Source organism: Notechis scutatus, chromosome 4, assembly GCF_049901735.1.
Source record: "Notechis scutatus isolate UNSWTSFEM ecotype Mainland chromosome 4, rNotScu1.2, whole genome shotgun sequence".
NCBI classification, from domain to species: domain Eukaryota; kingdom Metazoa; phylum Chordata; class Lepidosauria; order Squamata; family Elapidae; genus Notechis; species Notechis scutatus.
Window position 1 is genome coordinate 112,352,397 of NC_142012.1, and position 16,514 is coordinate 112,368,910.

At 38.2% G+C, this 16,514-nt stretch overlaps 1 protein-coding gene across 2 annotated transcripts in view; it reads right to left on the minus strand.

Moving 5' to 3' along the window:
* GRK5 (G protein-coupled receptor kinase 5) overlaps positions 1–16,514 on the minus strand; it is a 163,590-nt gene that overhangs the window by 71,710 nt on the left and 75,366 nt on the right. The gene's annotated exons all lie outside the window — the stretch shown is intronic.

The following is a 16,514-nucleotide window of genomic DNA, read 5'->3' on the forward strand; positions in this document are numbered from 1 at the left end:
AAAGTGAAACACTGGAGTGCTTTTTAGATCTGATTCAGTTTGGGAAGGCTGGGTGTATGTTTTAATTTTTTTTTTAACCTTGAAAAAAATCAAATCAGTTATGAATGCGCAAATTTAAAAAGTCATAAAGGTAAGGTATAGAAGCCAGTCAGTTTTTCAAAAATCATACCCTGGATGCAGAGAAATTAATATAAGATTTAATTAAACACATTCCAAGAATTTTGATTTGATTTTATATTTTTGCCATTAAAGGAAAAGGAAAAATGCATTGTTTCCGGCTCTTAACAATTGCAAAGACAGGCTTAAAAGTGTAAAGATGAAATCTGTTGAAATCTGAGAAACGACAGGAAAGCTGTCTCAGGTGGGTTTCCAGTAGTCAGAAAACTTCAGAGTCCCTTATAGCTACTTGCAATAGTGCAATGCGTTCTAAGTGCTTTCCCACCATCTGCAAATGTATGTAGTACAGGTAGTCTTCGACTTACAACAGTTCATTTAGTGACCATTCCAAGTGACTTATGACCTGCATCCCCATGGTCATGTGATCAAAATTCAGATGCTTGGCAACTGGCTCATATTTATGATGGTTGCTGTATCCTGGGGTCATGAGACCATTGTTTGTGATCTTCTGACAAGCAAAGTCAATGGGGAAAACAGATGGGGTTACTAACTTATCAACTTCAGTGGTTCACTTAACAAGTGTGCCAAGAAATGTCATAAATGTCGCAAAACTCACTTAACAAACATCTCATGTAACAACAGAAACGTGGGGCTCGATTGTGGTCAAAAGTTGAGGATGTCCTGATATCCAACCATTTGTGCTTCATTGCTACTGACACACTGCAATAGAATACAACTAAATAAGCAATATTGTAACTGTTGTGATTATCTATATCTATATCTATATCTATATCTATATCTATCTATATCTATATCTATCTATCTATCTATCTATCTATCTATCTATCTATCTATCTATCTATCTATCTATCTATCTATCTATCTATCTATCTATCTATCTATCTATCCACAACAGACACATTTTTAGTCACTTTCTTCTTTTTTTCCTGGAAAGAAATTCAACACTAGGATGAGATTACATGGACACGTTTGTTTTAGCACCTAAAACTGATCCATGTTTAGTGAATGGATGGTTCTAAATCCTTGCAGTGATCAGGGAGCATAGGTCCAGCATACTGATGTTGGTACTTGGGTTCACTGTTCAATATTCAGCTTCCATGCTAAAACTGCACTAGCCTTTAAAATAATGGTGCTAGCTTTAAATATGTCGTGGGCTGAGACTGGAGTATAGAAAGTGCAGCAACAATGGTCTACAGCAGAGGTCTCCAACCTTGGCAACTTTAAGACTTGTGGACTTCAACTCCCAGAATTCTCCAGCCAGCAGAGCTTGCTGGAGAATTCTGGAAATGGAAGTCCACAAGTCTTAAAGTTGCCAAGTTTGAAGACCTCTGGTCTACAGCAGTGTTTTTCAACTTGTGGTCTGCGGACTTCGGAGGAGCCACAATGTCTCTCAGGAGGTCTGCAAAGGTTTGAAGAAATGATTTAAATATTGATTTAAGTCTGTGTGGGGAAGGTTGTGACCATGGTCTGTGGATCACAAAAGATATTTAAAGGAGGGAGGATCTGTGGTGAAGAAAGGGTTGACAACCACTGGTCTATGGGAATTAGAACACAGTTCCAGATGTCATGGGAAAGCTGGATGCACGAGGGGGAAAAAACAGTGTATCATCAAAACACCGCTGAAAGACTTGTACAACTTGACATCTGCTGCTGCAGCATCTGGACTGCAATAACAGAATACTCCAGTGGGCATTGTTCTATTTTGATAGCAAGAGCTTTTCACTTCTACTACACCATGGTTGTTTTTTTTTTAAAGTAATGTAGTCTTTTTAAAAATGGATCCTGAATTTCTTCATATTCAAAGAGGCTTCTGGTGACTGTAATGACAGCAAGCCTGAAAAAAATGCATATTAAAAATAAACTGGGTTATTAAACTAGAATTAATGCTAATGTAATGAATATTGTTTATAAATTCTGATTATCATTTTACAAGATATTTGTACCCAGATGACACGCTGTTTAATCAAAGATGGAATTACTATATTATCAAATTTACACACACACACACACACACACACACACACATATAAAGTTTTCGTGGGTACTTACATGTATGGTATTCAGTTTGTTCACATATTTTTCCACGTCATTAAAGTTGTGCTTTTAAAGTTGTAGCGACGTTTCGGCAGAATCTCATCTGCCATCATCAGGCTTCTGTATTGTGTTCGTCTGTGAGTCAGACTTTCACAGCCGTTTCAGTTTTAAATTTGGGGCTAGCCTACTGCTGTGCCAGAATGGTTCTTTTCTTCATCCTGATTGGTTGGGAGTCTTGGTCTGTGTTTATTGGTCTTGGAGTTTGCTGTGTTCTGCTTGATTGGTGTTTCTACTATCTTCTGTCTGTTTTGTAGCTTTTTTTGTCTTGATTGGCTGGCAACATTGTGTTCCTGTATTGGAGGCTTTTAGTGCAGCTTGGCTCCAAGTAAATGGACGGCTATCATTTATTAGGAAGCTAGGTTTCATCTGGGTGCCTGGTTGGGGTGTGTTTGAGCTGGAGGTATCAGGGGGGATCTGTTTGTGCCCAGGTGTTTGCCTGGCTTATGGTGTGGAGATTTTTTTGTTTGTGAGTGCAGGCTTCCAAATAATTGACAATCTGGTGGAATCATCTCTTCTATTCATGCTTTCAGGTCTTTTTTCAATCTCTATAGCTTCTCTGATAATTCTGTGGCTGGGACAAACAAAAAAATCTCCACACCCGAACAGAACTGAATACCATACATGTAAGTACCCACGAAAACTTAAGAATATATATATATATATATATATGGATAAATGAAAAAAACAAGCATTCTAAATCATCAAATCCTTGGCAACATTAATTTATCAGAACAGAATGAACTTGGTGGCAATTTTTTTCTTTTTACAAATCCATAATTCCTCCTGTCTTTTAAGAAGCACAAAATGATTTCTAAATCCTCGTGCTTAAAAGGAAGGTAAAATGAACTAAATACAATGGTTCTGGGATGATGTATATCGGGCCCATGACTAATTTGCTGGAAAATATGTGTTTATGAAGTAAGCATGCAGAGAATTGTTCCAAAGGCACTTCACATTTTAAGTGTGAATGAGAAATATTCCTGATGCTAAGAAATATATTTTTATCCCTCATCTTTTTTGAAGGACCATTTGAAAAACTGAAAAGGACTTCACATACAAAGTACTTGAGAAAAGAGATGAGGTTTGAATTTGATGCATTAGCAAATTTCAACATTAATCTTGAAAATACTTTGGTATCAGTGTAACAAATAAGAATAGCATGTTATTTTATATAATAATAGAATATTTAGAAACCTAGGAAATAACGAATATACATTTTTTCTTGGTTTTGATAACATTTTTAGAATATTTTATTAAGATAGACTTGGTATGATTTTACGATCTGTTATAAAATAAATTAACTAAATTATAGTTATCTCGCTTAAGTATGAATTAGTAAAATTATAGTCAAATGATTGTTTAATAATGATATTAGGATATATAATTGTTGATTGATAATATGAGTTATTATGTAACATAATTATTATGATGACTATGAAATGGATGCACAAAAAGGAGTGGTAAACCAACCAATACACCGTCTGTAAATTTATGAAGAATGATGATGTTTTTATGTTATGTTTTATATTTTATGTGTTTTTGTTTGTTGTTAAAATCAATAAAACTTTAAAAAAAAAAAAGAATAGCATGTTATTTCGAAATAATTATGCGAAGACATAGAATGAAATGTCAAAATGGGACAAATTACAATTGTCGTGTTGGTAGAATTTCTCTGATTAAAGTCAATGTTTTAACTAGATTGTTATTTTTGTTCCAGACAATACTTATTTTGAAAATTGATGTATCATTTAAACAATGGCAGAAGATATATCTAAATTTGTATGGGAGAAGGAAACTTGAGTTAAATATAAGGTGCAACAAGATGGAAGCAAAGAAGACAATTGGGCTAGAAGACTTGTTACCTGTTGTTTAGTTTGGATGAAAAAAAATGGATGTTGTTAAGGAATAGGAGGTTTTGGTTCTAGAAGGTCATAATTTGAGATTTGGATGACATCGGTACCTATGGAATGATAAAGCTAAGATAAATGTAGTTTAAAAATCATTATTAGACAGGCCATACTTAAGAGTGTAGAATAATTATAAATTTGGATTTTTGCCTGAAAACTTCTTTGTAGCTTTCAGCCAAGGAAGCATTTTATAGATGAGAAATGACAAGTAAATATAAATTGTTAACTTATCATGATGTACTAGAATTTTCTTAATGGATTGTAAAAATCAAACAAAAAGAAGTTTTCATGCCAATGGTTTTTAGAAAGATTTAAAGTGGGTTTTTATTATAAACCGTCCAAAGTCACTTAAGTAAGATGGACAATGTAGAAATGTGATATATAAATAAAGACTTTCTAGTTATGAACAAAGTAACACTGTGTTACAAATAGAATTACCGTATTTGCCGGTGTATAAGACGACTGGGCGTATAAGACGAGCCCCCAACATTTCCACTCAAAATATAGTTTTTGTTATATACTCGCAGTATAAGACGACCCCCCACTTGGAGGCATGCTTTTCAAGGCAAAAAAGTCGTCTCATACGCCGGCAAATATGGTAAGTTGTAACACTTGGGGTATTCTGGATATAATTCTTGATTGACACCCCCAACCCCTTTCCCCCAAACTTACAAAGCCACCAAAATGCTTTAGAGAGGCAGCTTCGCCTTTCTCAGGCTGGCACTCAATTCCTCTCCCTTTCTTTGTGACAGCCCCGCGTGCGTGCCATCGGGACTCCAAGGGTGGGGGATGGACAGCTGCCAACTCTCTCTCTCTCTCTCTCTCTCTCTCTGTGTGTGTGTGTGTGTGTGTGTGTGTGTGGAGGGTAATTCCGGCTATCTCTGGCCTCCGCTCGGTTTTAAAGTCGCTTGGCCGGTTCCCAAGTCGCATGGCGCGCGCTGGCGGAGACGCGGCGCCGGGTGGAAGCCCGGTGCAGGGGAGGCAGATCTTTCTCTCTTAAGCGGGGAGGGGAGGAGGGGACAAGAGGAGGGACGGGACGGGACAGGGGCGGGAGGAGGGCGCCCGCCTTCTTCCACCGCCCACCGGACCCTTTTCTTCCCAAGGGGACCCTGGAAAGCAGCTCGGGAGCCGGGTGGCCCTGCCCAGCGGGGTCCCATCAGGAACTTCCTGAGGACACCCCCCCGCCCCAAGCACAGCCCTCCCGGTCTTTCAAAGAGGGAGGGAGAAGCGGGAGGAGCAAATTGCCGCCCCCGCCCGCTGCCCAGAAGGAGGGGCGCCACAGTCCACCCTCACCACCTTCTCCCCCCACTCCCGGGCCATTACGTGGCTCGGGGCTGGCTGGGCGAGCGGCCCGCCAGAGACCCTCCCGCTCCACCCCCACCCCACCTCCAGATTGGCCTCCGCAGCGCCCGAGCCGGGCGGAGGGTGGGTGGGTGGGTGGGAGGAGGAGGAAGAAGAGACTCCGGCTGGGCTTGAAGGGGCTTCGCAAGTTGCGGAGCTCCGCCCCGTCGCTCTTGCACCGAGTGACAATGTATTTACCGGCGTATAAGGCGACCCCCCACTTGGAGGCATGTTTTTAGGGCAAAAAGTCATCTTATACGCCGGCAAATACGGTATGTGCTAATGAACATGTTATTGCTAAAATGTGAAAACTTTTGTTGAAATATGAAATTGAAGAAGAATAAGTAAAAGTCTATATGATAAAATGACAATTGGGACCTAGGTGGTATCATGACTGAGAGGCTTTGAGGTATCAATTGGTCATCAACTGGCCATTTGTTCAAAATTCACCCAGTCCTGAGTAGCCTTTCTGTCTCAGAAAGGAGGGCTTGTCATCCACAGCAATCCACTTGCAATTTGATTTGTCATGTTCACAAGCAAATTTACAGCTCTTTTTATGGAGATGAGTTAAACATTCTAATGTAGCTGCCTCCATTTAAATACAATAAGGACGTGCACTAATCCACCTAGCTTTTAAAAGGATGAAAACTGTTTCCCTTCAAATACTATTCTGGAGACTCTTTAAAAAGGACTTATCCATTGTTTGATTTGAATCAATAAATATTGCATCTGCTGCCATTAAATGTTAGACTATGAGGCATAGGTAGAATCTCAACCATTGCAAGTGGAGAGGTTAGCAAGAGTTAATTTTTCGTACTGATAAAGTTTAAGTACAAAGGATCATCTTGGTACTCACTTCTCAAAGAAATTAAAGCTCAATGCTCATTACTCCTTGCAGAACGCCCACCATATAAATATGGCCAGAATCCAAAAAGCTACTTTAGCAACCTTAAGGCTCAAGCACACCTGGCAAGATGTTGACTTTTGATTTTCTTTGAAATACACATCTTTATGTTATAATGCAAAATGGTTTTGAAAGATGTCTCAACGCCAATATGGAGTGAAGGATTAGCATTGATGTTAATTTCTCTTTATTTGCAAGGAGAATAATCCAGTCTTAGTATCTGGTTTCAATCTAATAAACAAATGCCATTTTCCCTTACCCCCGAGCCAATGCAGCCAGTGAACTAAATCTTGCTGTACAATCTTTTGAATTATAATTATTGTGAGAAGCTATTCATAATATACTTTCATTTTTAAAAAAAACCTACAAAAAAGGGACAAGTAATTTCTTCACAATTGGCAAATAGTGTGACATAAAGTCAATCCTGACTCTTAATAATCATATAGAAATATTTTTCCATGACAATCTGCCCTAACCTGGTCTTCAAGTTCTCCAGCAGTGCACTTATAGCCACTCTAACAGTCTATCACCTTGCTGGTTGTCTTCTCCCTTTCTATTTTTCACAAAAATATCTCAATATCTATTACATACAGTAAGAATGATAATAATCTTATTACATAGTGATGCACATAGTTTTTCCTGTGTACTTTATAGAAACAAAAGCTGGATTTTGAAGAAAATCAAAATGTTGAAAAAGTATTGATGCCTTTGAACTTTGGGTGGGAGAAGAATACAGTGGAACCTCTGGTCACGAACGCCTCTGACCACGACTAAATCAGGTTGCGACCAAAGTTATGGAACGAACCATGGTTGTGACCAGAGGTTCCACTGTACTGTGGATAACTTAAAAAACCAACAAATAGTCCTCAGTCCAAATCACATCCAATGTGGTGGATCCCGGAGAGATAATTTTCAGGGCAGAAATGATGCACCTCATATTATCATATTTAGAATACTATATGAAGTCTGTAATGTTGGGAAAAGTGGAATGAAGTTGAATGAAAGAGGGCAACCAGACCAGGAAGGCTGATTAGGGGCCCTCATGAAAAACTGGGACTGTTGTGAAGGGCCATTGCCATGGGCTCAGCCCCCGCAATTGCACCCCCAAAACATCATCCTGCCTCACTACTGCCCAACCTGCTGTTCCTACTCCACTGCTGTAATCACCACGGACCAGATAGGGACAGCCAATGTGGCCTACAGGCCGTAAAATGATCTATATGATTGCCAAAAGTTGACACTAATTTAATGGTCTGTCAATTATATCAGTCAATTACGTAAGGAAAATATGTGTCTCCAATCTCCCAAGCAAACATGGAGAATAACTTTACCTAGATGTTCGGTGTAGCAGTTAAGTTGATTTTGATACTAGTTTAAATCCCAGAAATCTGGTTTATACAATTTGATATCTTTTATAAAATACAATAAGAAATGTGATTCAAGTAGCAAAGGAGAAAAAGGCCTTCAGAACTTTTCCTTCACCTTGGTCGGTGGCCAATCAGGAGAATAGTCACTGAATATTTTATGGCATTTTTTGAGGAGAAACAAGACTGACATCCCGTATCTGGAAATAGCCCAGATCAAGCACCACTAAAGCGAAGGGAGAGGAGGAGGAAGAAGAGAATGTCTCTTCACTGCAATGTCCATAATTGCCACTTATAGACAACTTACACTTGCACAACTTACACTTATCTAACTTCGGATCTATTCTATTTCATTTTGCCCTATCTCTATGAAGAAAAAATGGTATGTGAGAGGGCAGGTAGCTTGAGATCAGCTAGCACCTAGACTGATGGTGCCCTGACCCTTTAAGATATCTCCCCAGACAGGAGAGTAGCTTAGCAAAGAGCAGCTATAAAAGCCCTGCAGCAAAGCAACTTGGGTGGCCATGTGTTGTTGTTGTTGTGTTGGTGGTGGTGGTGATGGCAGTTTGGAGAAGACTGGATGCAGAAAGGTTATGTTTTTTCTGAATATGGACTTAGCATATAATCAGAAATACTTGTATGTATTGATTATTATCCTGAAGGAATTTGTCTAAGACAAATAGACAAATGGGAAATAAGCATCCTCCATGAAACTCCATAATCTACAAAATAGCCACCAACATTTTAAACAGTTGAACTGTATGAGAAACTTGTTTTGGTTCATCCTGAATCTTCCATCCATCATGTTTATCAGATATTCCTAAATTTTAGGATGGAGAATGGCTTGGAGAAGATTTTGAAATATTACTTTGGGGCATTGAGGGAACACAGATAGACTGGTGTGGTGGCCTAGAGGTGGAGCTCTCGCCTCACAATCAGGAAGCTGTGAGTTAGATCTAGGGTGAGGCAGATATTTCTCTCTCTGGGCACACTGTGAATGTATCTGCTAGGAAAAAAACTCTCCACATTGGCGACAGGAAGGGCATCTAGCCAGTAAACACTCAGCACCATTCAGTTGTCCAGACTCCACCCCGCAAGGGATTATGGGGTCATTAAAAGAGGATGATTGAGGGAACACAGATGCAGCATTTGTTAGCAATTCATAGCATTACCCTAAGTGAAGAGATTTACAGTTTTTCTAATCCAAATAGGAAACTGGAAGCAACCCAAGGGAAAAGGAGAATTGTAGAAGCTCACTCCTGAGAGTAAAACAGAGTAAACTGGGACTATTACCCAAGCGTCTGCAGGTGTCTGGATGCCTAAAAATGGCCAGGGAGTCTGGATGGGCCCTCGGGGGGTATGGTAGCCGTTGAATTGGATATTGGGAAAAGAACCCTGTGGGGAAAAAAAAGATCTTGACTGCACAACATGGGCAAGGGATCTGTGGGTCCATTTTTTTCATTGTTTTGCAATGCATTACCTTTGGGATGGAAGTGCTTCATGTGCATAAAAATATGTGGGCATGATGAAGAAAACGGGACACTTTTAACCAAGAACAGCCCTTTATTTTACATAGACTTATATAAAGTCTGGATCAAAAAAGATAGTAATTATGCCATTGTGGGACATACCATCACTACTGTACTGGTGCAGAAAGCAAAATCCAAAAGAAACTTCTATGAGCATTTGCATTTAAATACATCTCATCAATGTTCAATTTTCTATCACAATACTGAAGACCATTACCTATTTGTAGAGTTAATCATTTGCCAGAGGTTGTATGTTAAATTTCAAACACTTCCAGTTAGTTTCACAGACAAAGAAAGGGCTTTTCTTTCATTCATTCACTTGCATAATTCAAAACTGTCAAACATAGTTTTATAATATAGGATTTTAGAATGGAAATACTGACAGATCTTTTTAAAAAGTGCCTGGAGTGAATGCAGCTTTGATGCATATGGTCTAATTAATTAAAATATAGATGCAATCAAGATCTGACTACAACTTTCTTTTCAATTGCTCTTTAAGTCTTGCCAGTTTAATTTCTCTTGCTTGTCAATTATATGTCTTAGAAGCAAGTGAAAATCATTTCCCATCTTTACATATAAAATGTCATTGTTGGTTTTAGACAAACTTTGTTTTGCATAACCAACATTTTCTTTTCTTTTTGTTATCTTCCCCTTCGTTCAGAATTTTATTCAGGATGGAACTATTCTAAGGAAGTATTGCAAATAATGTTCCTATGTCTTACAGTGAACTATGCTATAGTGTTGCCCACAAAATCAGGTAAAAAAAGGTTTCCCACAAACATATGATGGAATTTCTCCCCCTTTTTAATGCAGAATTCCATACACATACAGAAGTTTTCAGACAAATATTTGCATCAGAATATTTATGTGAATTTTTTGTGTGCAGATTTTGCAAAATAGGATTTTATCAGGCCCATGAAATTATGTTATTTTAAATTCTTTAACACTTCTTTCTTGCGGAATAGCTAAGCAATAACAGAGTGAAATTAATAATTAAATTGAAACAAAATGGGAAATTAATACACAACTCAGACCAGACACCTTTCTGATAAAATACTGGAAAAATCAGATGGTATTTTACTTTAATATATGACAGCAGCAGCAGCATGACTTTAGCATGCTCAGTTTGGTTTGGTGCAGGGCTGTCAAACTTGTGGCCCCCAGGCTGGATGCGTCACACGCTGCCCACGCCCATGCCCTGTTTAACAAAGGGGGGAAGAAAGTCCCGATATGTCATGTGACGACACCGTGACGATGTGAGTTATACAACCCCGGTCTAGTGGTTAAGATACCAGGCTGATGAAAGCCAACTGGGTAACTTTGGGCCAGTAACTCTGTCTTAACCCAACCGACTTCACAAGATTGTTGTTGTAGGGAAAATAGGGAAAATAGAAGGAGGAAAGGTGTGCTGGATGTTTGCTGCATTGAGTTATTTAAAAAAGACTTTGAGAAACCTACAATAGAGAAATGGTTAGTATATATTTGTTTATTGATTAGCCCTTGGGCCATATCAAAGTGCAGAGTTCCAGAAACAAATTATTATTGAAATTTGATAAAAGCAATTTAAAATAGAATTGGATAAAATATAATCTAAGATGAAAATGAATTAAAATACAATAATTTAAGACATAGATAAAATATGATAAAATTATATTTTGGTGTCACCCCTATAATCAACCCCAGAATGGTTAGTAAAGATGATGGAACTGGCAATGATGGCTAAAATAATGGCTCTTGTCAGAGAAAAGTCACTGAATAAATTTATCTACAATTGGAAGTCTTCTTTGTAGACTTTTTGCAGAAGATGGGGGGGGGAATCAAATTGTGACATTGTTTTGCTGATTATTAAAATTTGAAAAAGAAGAAAAATCTTTTGGGAGAAAAATGGAAACTGTATCACAGTGTTAAATTAAGAATTCAATATGTTATATTGTTGTAGAAAGTTGTTGGGAATAATTATTTGAATATATATTTGTTTTCTTTTTCTTTATACCTTTCTACACCCCTTTCTGTTTCCCCTTTACCCGTTTACTTGTTAATTTTATATGTATTTTTAATAACATTTAATGAAATTATTTAATAACATTTAATGAAATTATTATGAAGAAAACTTTATCATTATTTAACATTTATGCAATTATTAGCTTTCCATAAGTTTTGTCGGGTGGAAGGGAAACAAACACATACCTAAAATGTATCTGTGATAGCTGAGAACCAACTAAGTGCATTTGTTATAAAATATTGTTTAAAATTGGTTTAAAATGACCAATAGTCTTCATTTGTTGAACCTCAGAAAGCAATAAGCTATATATTTTGGGAAGAGGTCTGTGCAATTTTTATTTTTGTCCTCTAGATCTCTCAGCAGCTTTTGATATTATATCAACCATAGCTTCTTGGTGGAGATGGAGCACTGGTCCTTCAGTGTTGTTTTTCTCCCATGAGCTGTTCAGAGCATCCAGAAGTGGGAGGTGCTTCAGTCTCTTCTGGAAAGGCTGGGATTAAAACTCCGGGATGCTCCTCCTCCTCCACGGGACACCTCCCCAGCATCCCCCAGTTTTAGCTCAGCCTTCGTGGTAAGAGGTTGTGCACTCCCTGACTGGAATGGTTCCTAAGGGCATTACAGCCCACTCAACAAGGAGTGAGACAACATTAGCAGCATGGGCCACACGGGCTTCCATAGATGAAATTTGCAGAGCGGCAACTTGGGCTTCACCATCGTCCTTTGTCAGAAATTATAAAATTGATGCCTATGCCTCAGTGGACGCTTCATTTGGCAGAAGAGTCCTGCAGAGGGTCCACAGAGTTTAGGAGTGGATTTCGATCCAGACGGAGTCCCTCCCTAGGGACAGGCCAAGCTTTGGTATGTCCCACTTCTGGATGCTCTGAACAGCTCATGGGAGAAAGGGCGTTGGTACTTACCTGATACACCCGTTCTCTGTGAGCTGTGAAAAGCATCCAGCCCCACCCATTTCTTTCCATCTGGTGGGGTTCCGTTCCAGTCAGGGATCTAGATTAGGTGATGAGTTCCGGACTTTGGCACTCAGACTTCGCAAAACTGGGGGATGCTGGGGAGGTATCCCGTGGAGGAGGAGGAGCATCCCGGAGTTTTAAGACCAGTCTTTCCAGAAAAGACTGAAGCACCTCCCACTTCTGGATGCTCTTCACAGCTCACAGAGAACAGGTGTATCAGGTAAGTACCAACGCCCTGTCTCATAACTTCTAGATTGTCTCAGAGATTTTGAACATGGTTTAGGGGAAAAGCCTTTTCTGTCTCAAAACTGGCTCTGGAATCTCCTTCCCCCATAAATGCAGGCTGGCATCAACATAATAGGCTTTTCAGTACAAACTGAAGGTTGTTTTTTTACCCTTACATTTAGAACTTAAAAGTTATAACCTTGAAAAACAAGCTCTCATACCACACTTATTGCTGCTCTAATATTTACAAGTACTATTTACTATATTTCCTTACTTAGTTTTTTATAATGTGTACTGCACTCTGGCCTGAGAATTCTTACAGTCATATGTAATTTCTAAACAGTTTAATTTAAAAATTAAAGTTAGAGACACTAAGAAATTGGTGATTCTTGATAGAAGAGATGCATAGGTGTGATGATTCTTATGTCGATGAACAGTGAGCCTATTTTAGCCACTTGTATAGTTTGATCTTCTTACGCTCATCCATTTTTTCTTAAAAAGCAAGAGCCTCTTAGATTAAAATGTCTAGAGCAGCCTTTTTCAAAAACTGAGGATTAAGTAATTGACCATGCCCTTAAAGTGCCAGCAATATCAAAGTAAGAAATATAATCTACTTCACTGTATTTTTTTTTCTAATCATGAATTACTGGATGCAGGAATAGTGGAAAGCCACAGCATGTATTACATTTAGGGAATGCCTATTGCAAATTTATTTTAGCAGGCATAATGCTGTGATAGCAAAGAAAAAAAAAATGGATACATAATGAGAATTGTTCCAACCTTAATCAATGGAAAGTTTAACTGGCATTTGGAAGCTCTTGTTTTGGATTACCTAACTACTGTCCCAGTCCAGCATGAGAGTCAGTCTGGTTTAGTGGTTAAGGCATTAGGCTAACTTAGTTCCTAAGAGTTCCCAACTTAGCCATGAAAATCAGCTGGGTGACCTTGGGTCACTTTCTCTCTCTCAGTCTAACTCATCTCACAGGGTTGATGTTGTGGACAAAATAGGAAGAGGATAATGCATTGAATATGTTTTCTGCCTTGAGTTATTTATAAAAATAATAAAGGTGGGATACAAACAAATAAAATCTAATATTTTTTGTCACCAGGAAGAAAGGAATATGCAATCAGAACATGAGTGTGCATGGAGTAGTACATTTCTTCCAATAAATATTGCAATCTAATATGGCCATTCTCTTTTGTTTTGACTAGTGCTATTTGTGGGGAAAGGTAGGCTGAGCAATGCCTGCCCACCATTTTTATGTGCACCTTAGTGAAAGCTAATCTGTTTGACCAAGCCATTTCACCTTGAACATCTGCCTTTTAATTCTCTTTGCTTATCTAAAATTTGAGGAAGAAAAAGATTAAGTGTGCCTAAATTGCTGAAGACAAACAATGATTCATTGTCTACTGTTTCATGGACTCATTCAAGGATATGAACAACATTACTAATAATAAACAATAATGTAAAAGTAGTCTAACTACTCACACATTATATTGCACAGCTGCTGCCAGCAGCAACCAACACAATTGCATTGAAAATGTTGTTTATTAAAATTCCCACTTTGAACTTTCTCAAAATTGTCTCTCTTTGGTTGAACTGAGCATTCGAGTACATTTAGAGGCCGCTTATAATAACCTGTGATCCTCTAATATACACAGATGGTCATGATCAGCAAGCTACTGTTAACTCTGCTTCTATCAAGGATAATGTATATTAGTTTAGAGATGGACAAGACAGAATGAAGGGGGTAAAAAAAGGAGTCCTCTTTCCATCTCAAATACACAGCTGGTTTTGAAATAGTTATGAAAAACACCTATTTAAAAAGATAATTAAAGAAATACTGCTATTGGTAAGCAGAAATAATCAGGGGTGTCAAACTGGTGGATCGCAGGCTGAATGCATCATATGCAGGCCATGCCCACCCCAGCTTCACGAAGGGGAAAAGCATCAAGAAACACCCCGAGACGGCAACGTGACGTGGCGAGTTTGACACCCGTGAAGTAGATAAGGTTAAAAAAAAATATTTGTGAGGCTATCAATTTCCCAACAGTTCATTGTATATCTTCCACCAACATACACACACACACAAGCAATCATCATCCATCAGGGAATAAGACTGAAAAATCAGTTTTAGAAAAATAATAATGGGCCAATTTTTTTGCATTGATGAGAAACATCCAAATGAAAATGTGAATATTGAATTTTGACAATACTCAGAATTTTCTAAAATAAAGGATCATGAGCAGAGGTTTTATTATACATTACCTATTCCTAATTTCCAAATAAGTTTTAGGAATCTTCTATAACCAAAAGATTTGAAAGCATCAATGCTCTTCCTATACTGCTTCTTCAAAGTTCAACTTTCACTTCCATAGTGTTACAGGGAACACCATGACTTGCACAATTCTGATCTTTGTAGGTCAAGACACACAATGACATTTGTATATCTTCTCCAAGCACTTCACAGCTACTGTACCGAGTGCTAATCTGCTGAGTATTTCTCAACTGCTTGTTCCTTTACTGTTCCTAAAAGACAAAAGCAATCCACCGCTTTAATATGTTCATTATCAAGTTCTAAGGCTTTGACTTCTCTTCTTGGCAATTTCCACAGCTTATTCTGGCATCCAGTTTGCTTTCTTCTCTTTCCTAATTTCTTTTCACATTCATCCTTAAGGCCTTTTAAAAGTTCATTCCATAATATCTCTGGCTCTCTGTCAATGAGGTTTAGCACATCAAAAGTGTTTTCTGAAATTCTCCCTAAAAATAATGAGTATATGTTCAAGGCCCTATTGTGAAAACTGACTAACTTTCTTCTTCTTCTTTAGATTAATTTAGAGTTTGCACATGAGCAGTTTGTGATTTCTTCCACAGTCAGAACCTGGCCATGTCTTTCATGCTATAATGAAGCTCCTTTACCTCCTTTTAACAATAATATAGTCAATTTGATTTCTGCATACCCATCTGGTCCATTATAGTGGCATCATTTTGGTTGTTTGAAGACAAATGTTAGCTATGAAGAAATCTTTGGAATGGCAGAATTTGTTAAGCTGGTCTCCTGCTTATTTCTGCCATTTCATTCTCCTAAACCATATAATCCAACTATATTTTCCTCTTTCATGTTTCCAAATTTGGTGTTCCATTATCAATCACACATAGCATCTCTTGCTTGCATATTCTGCCAATTTTTAATTGAACTTGATCATAGAAGTCATGAACCTCCTCTTCTTCTGCATCAGTGATTGGAACATTAACTTGAATGATAGTCATATTGAAAGGTTGCCCACAACGCTAATCAATATTATTCAGCATTGATTACATTGTAACTAAGTACTGTTCTTGCTATATCCTTCCTAACTACAAAAATAACAGCAGTTTTATTGGACCCTGCTGGGAGTAGAAAGTCTTGGCATACACTTGGCACAGCAGGCCTTGGGAGGCAGAATATCCATTCTTGTCAATATGGAAATTAATTGCTGAGTCCGCTTTGCTTTGTTTTGTTTCTGTATTTTGTTCTGATCCAATATATATATATATATATTATTCAGCTTTGTTCGGGTATTTTCCCACGTCATCATAGTTGTGCTTTTAAAGTTGTAGCAACGTTTCGGCAGAAACTCAATACACAATACAGAAGCCTGATGATGGCAGATGAGATTCTGCCGAAACATTGCTACAACTTTAAAAGCACAACTATAATGACGTGGGAAAATGCCCGAACAAAGCTGAATAACATACATGTAAGTACCCGCGAAAACTTAAGAATATATTATATATATATATATATATTCATTCTGAGGTTTTCGCGGGCATTTGTATATGGATCTTTGGTTATTCGGGTTTTCTCCCACGTAAAATTGGAAGTATCTAGGCGACGTTTCGATGAAGTCTCATTCATCATCTTCAGGCTTGTGTCTTTGGCTTTGTGCTTCTCGGAGTAATGTGAGCTTGCAGCTGCTTCTTCCTTTTAACTGCTAGTGGGGGTGTGACACCCAAACCCCCAACCAATGAGAACACACCCCCACCCAATCAGAACACAGC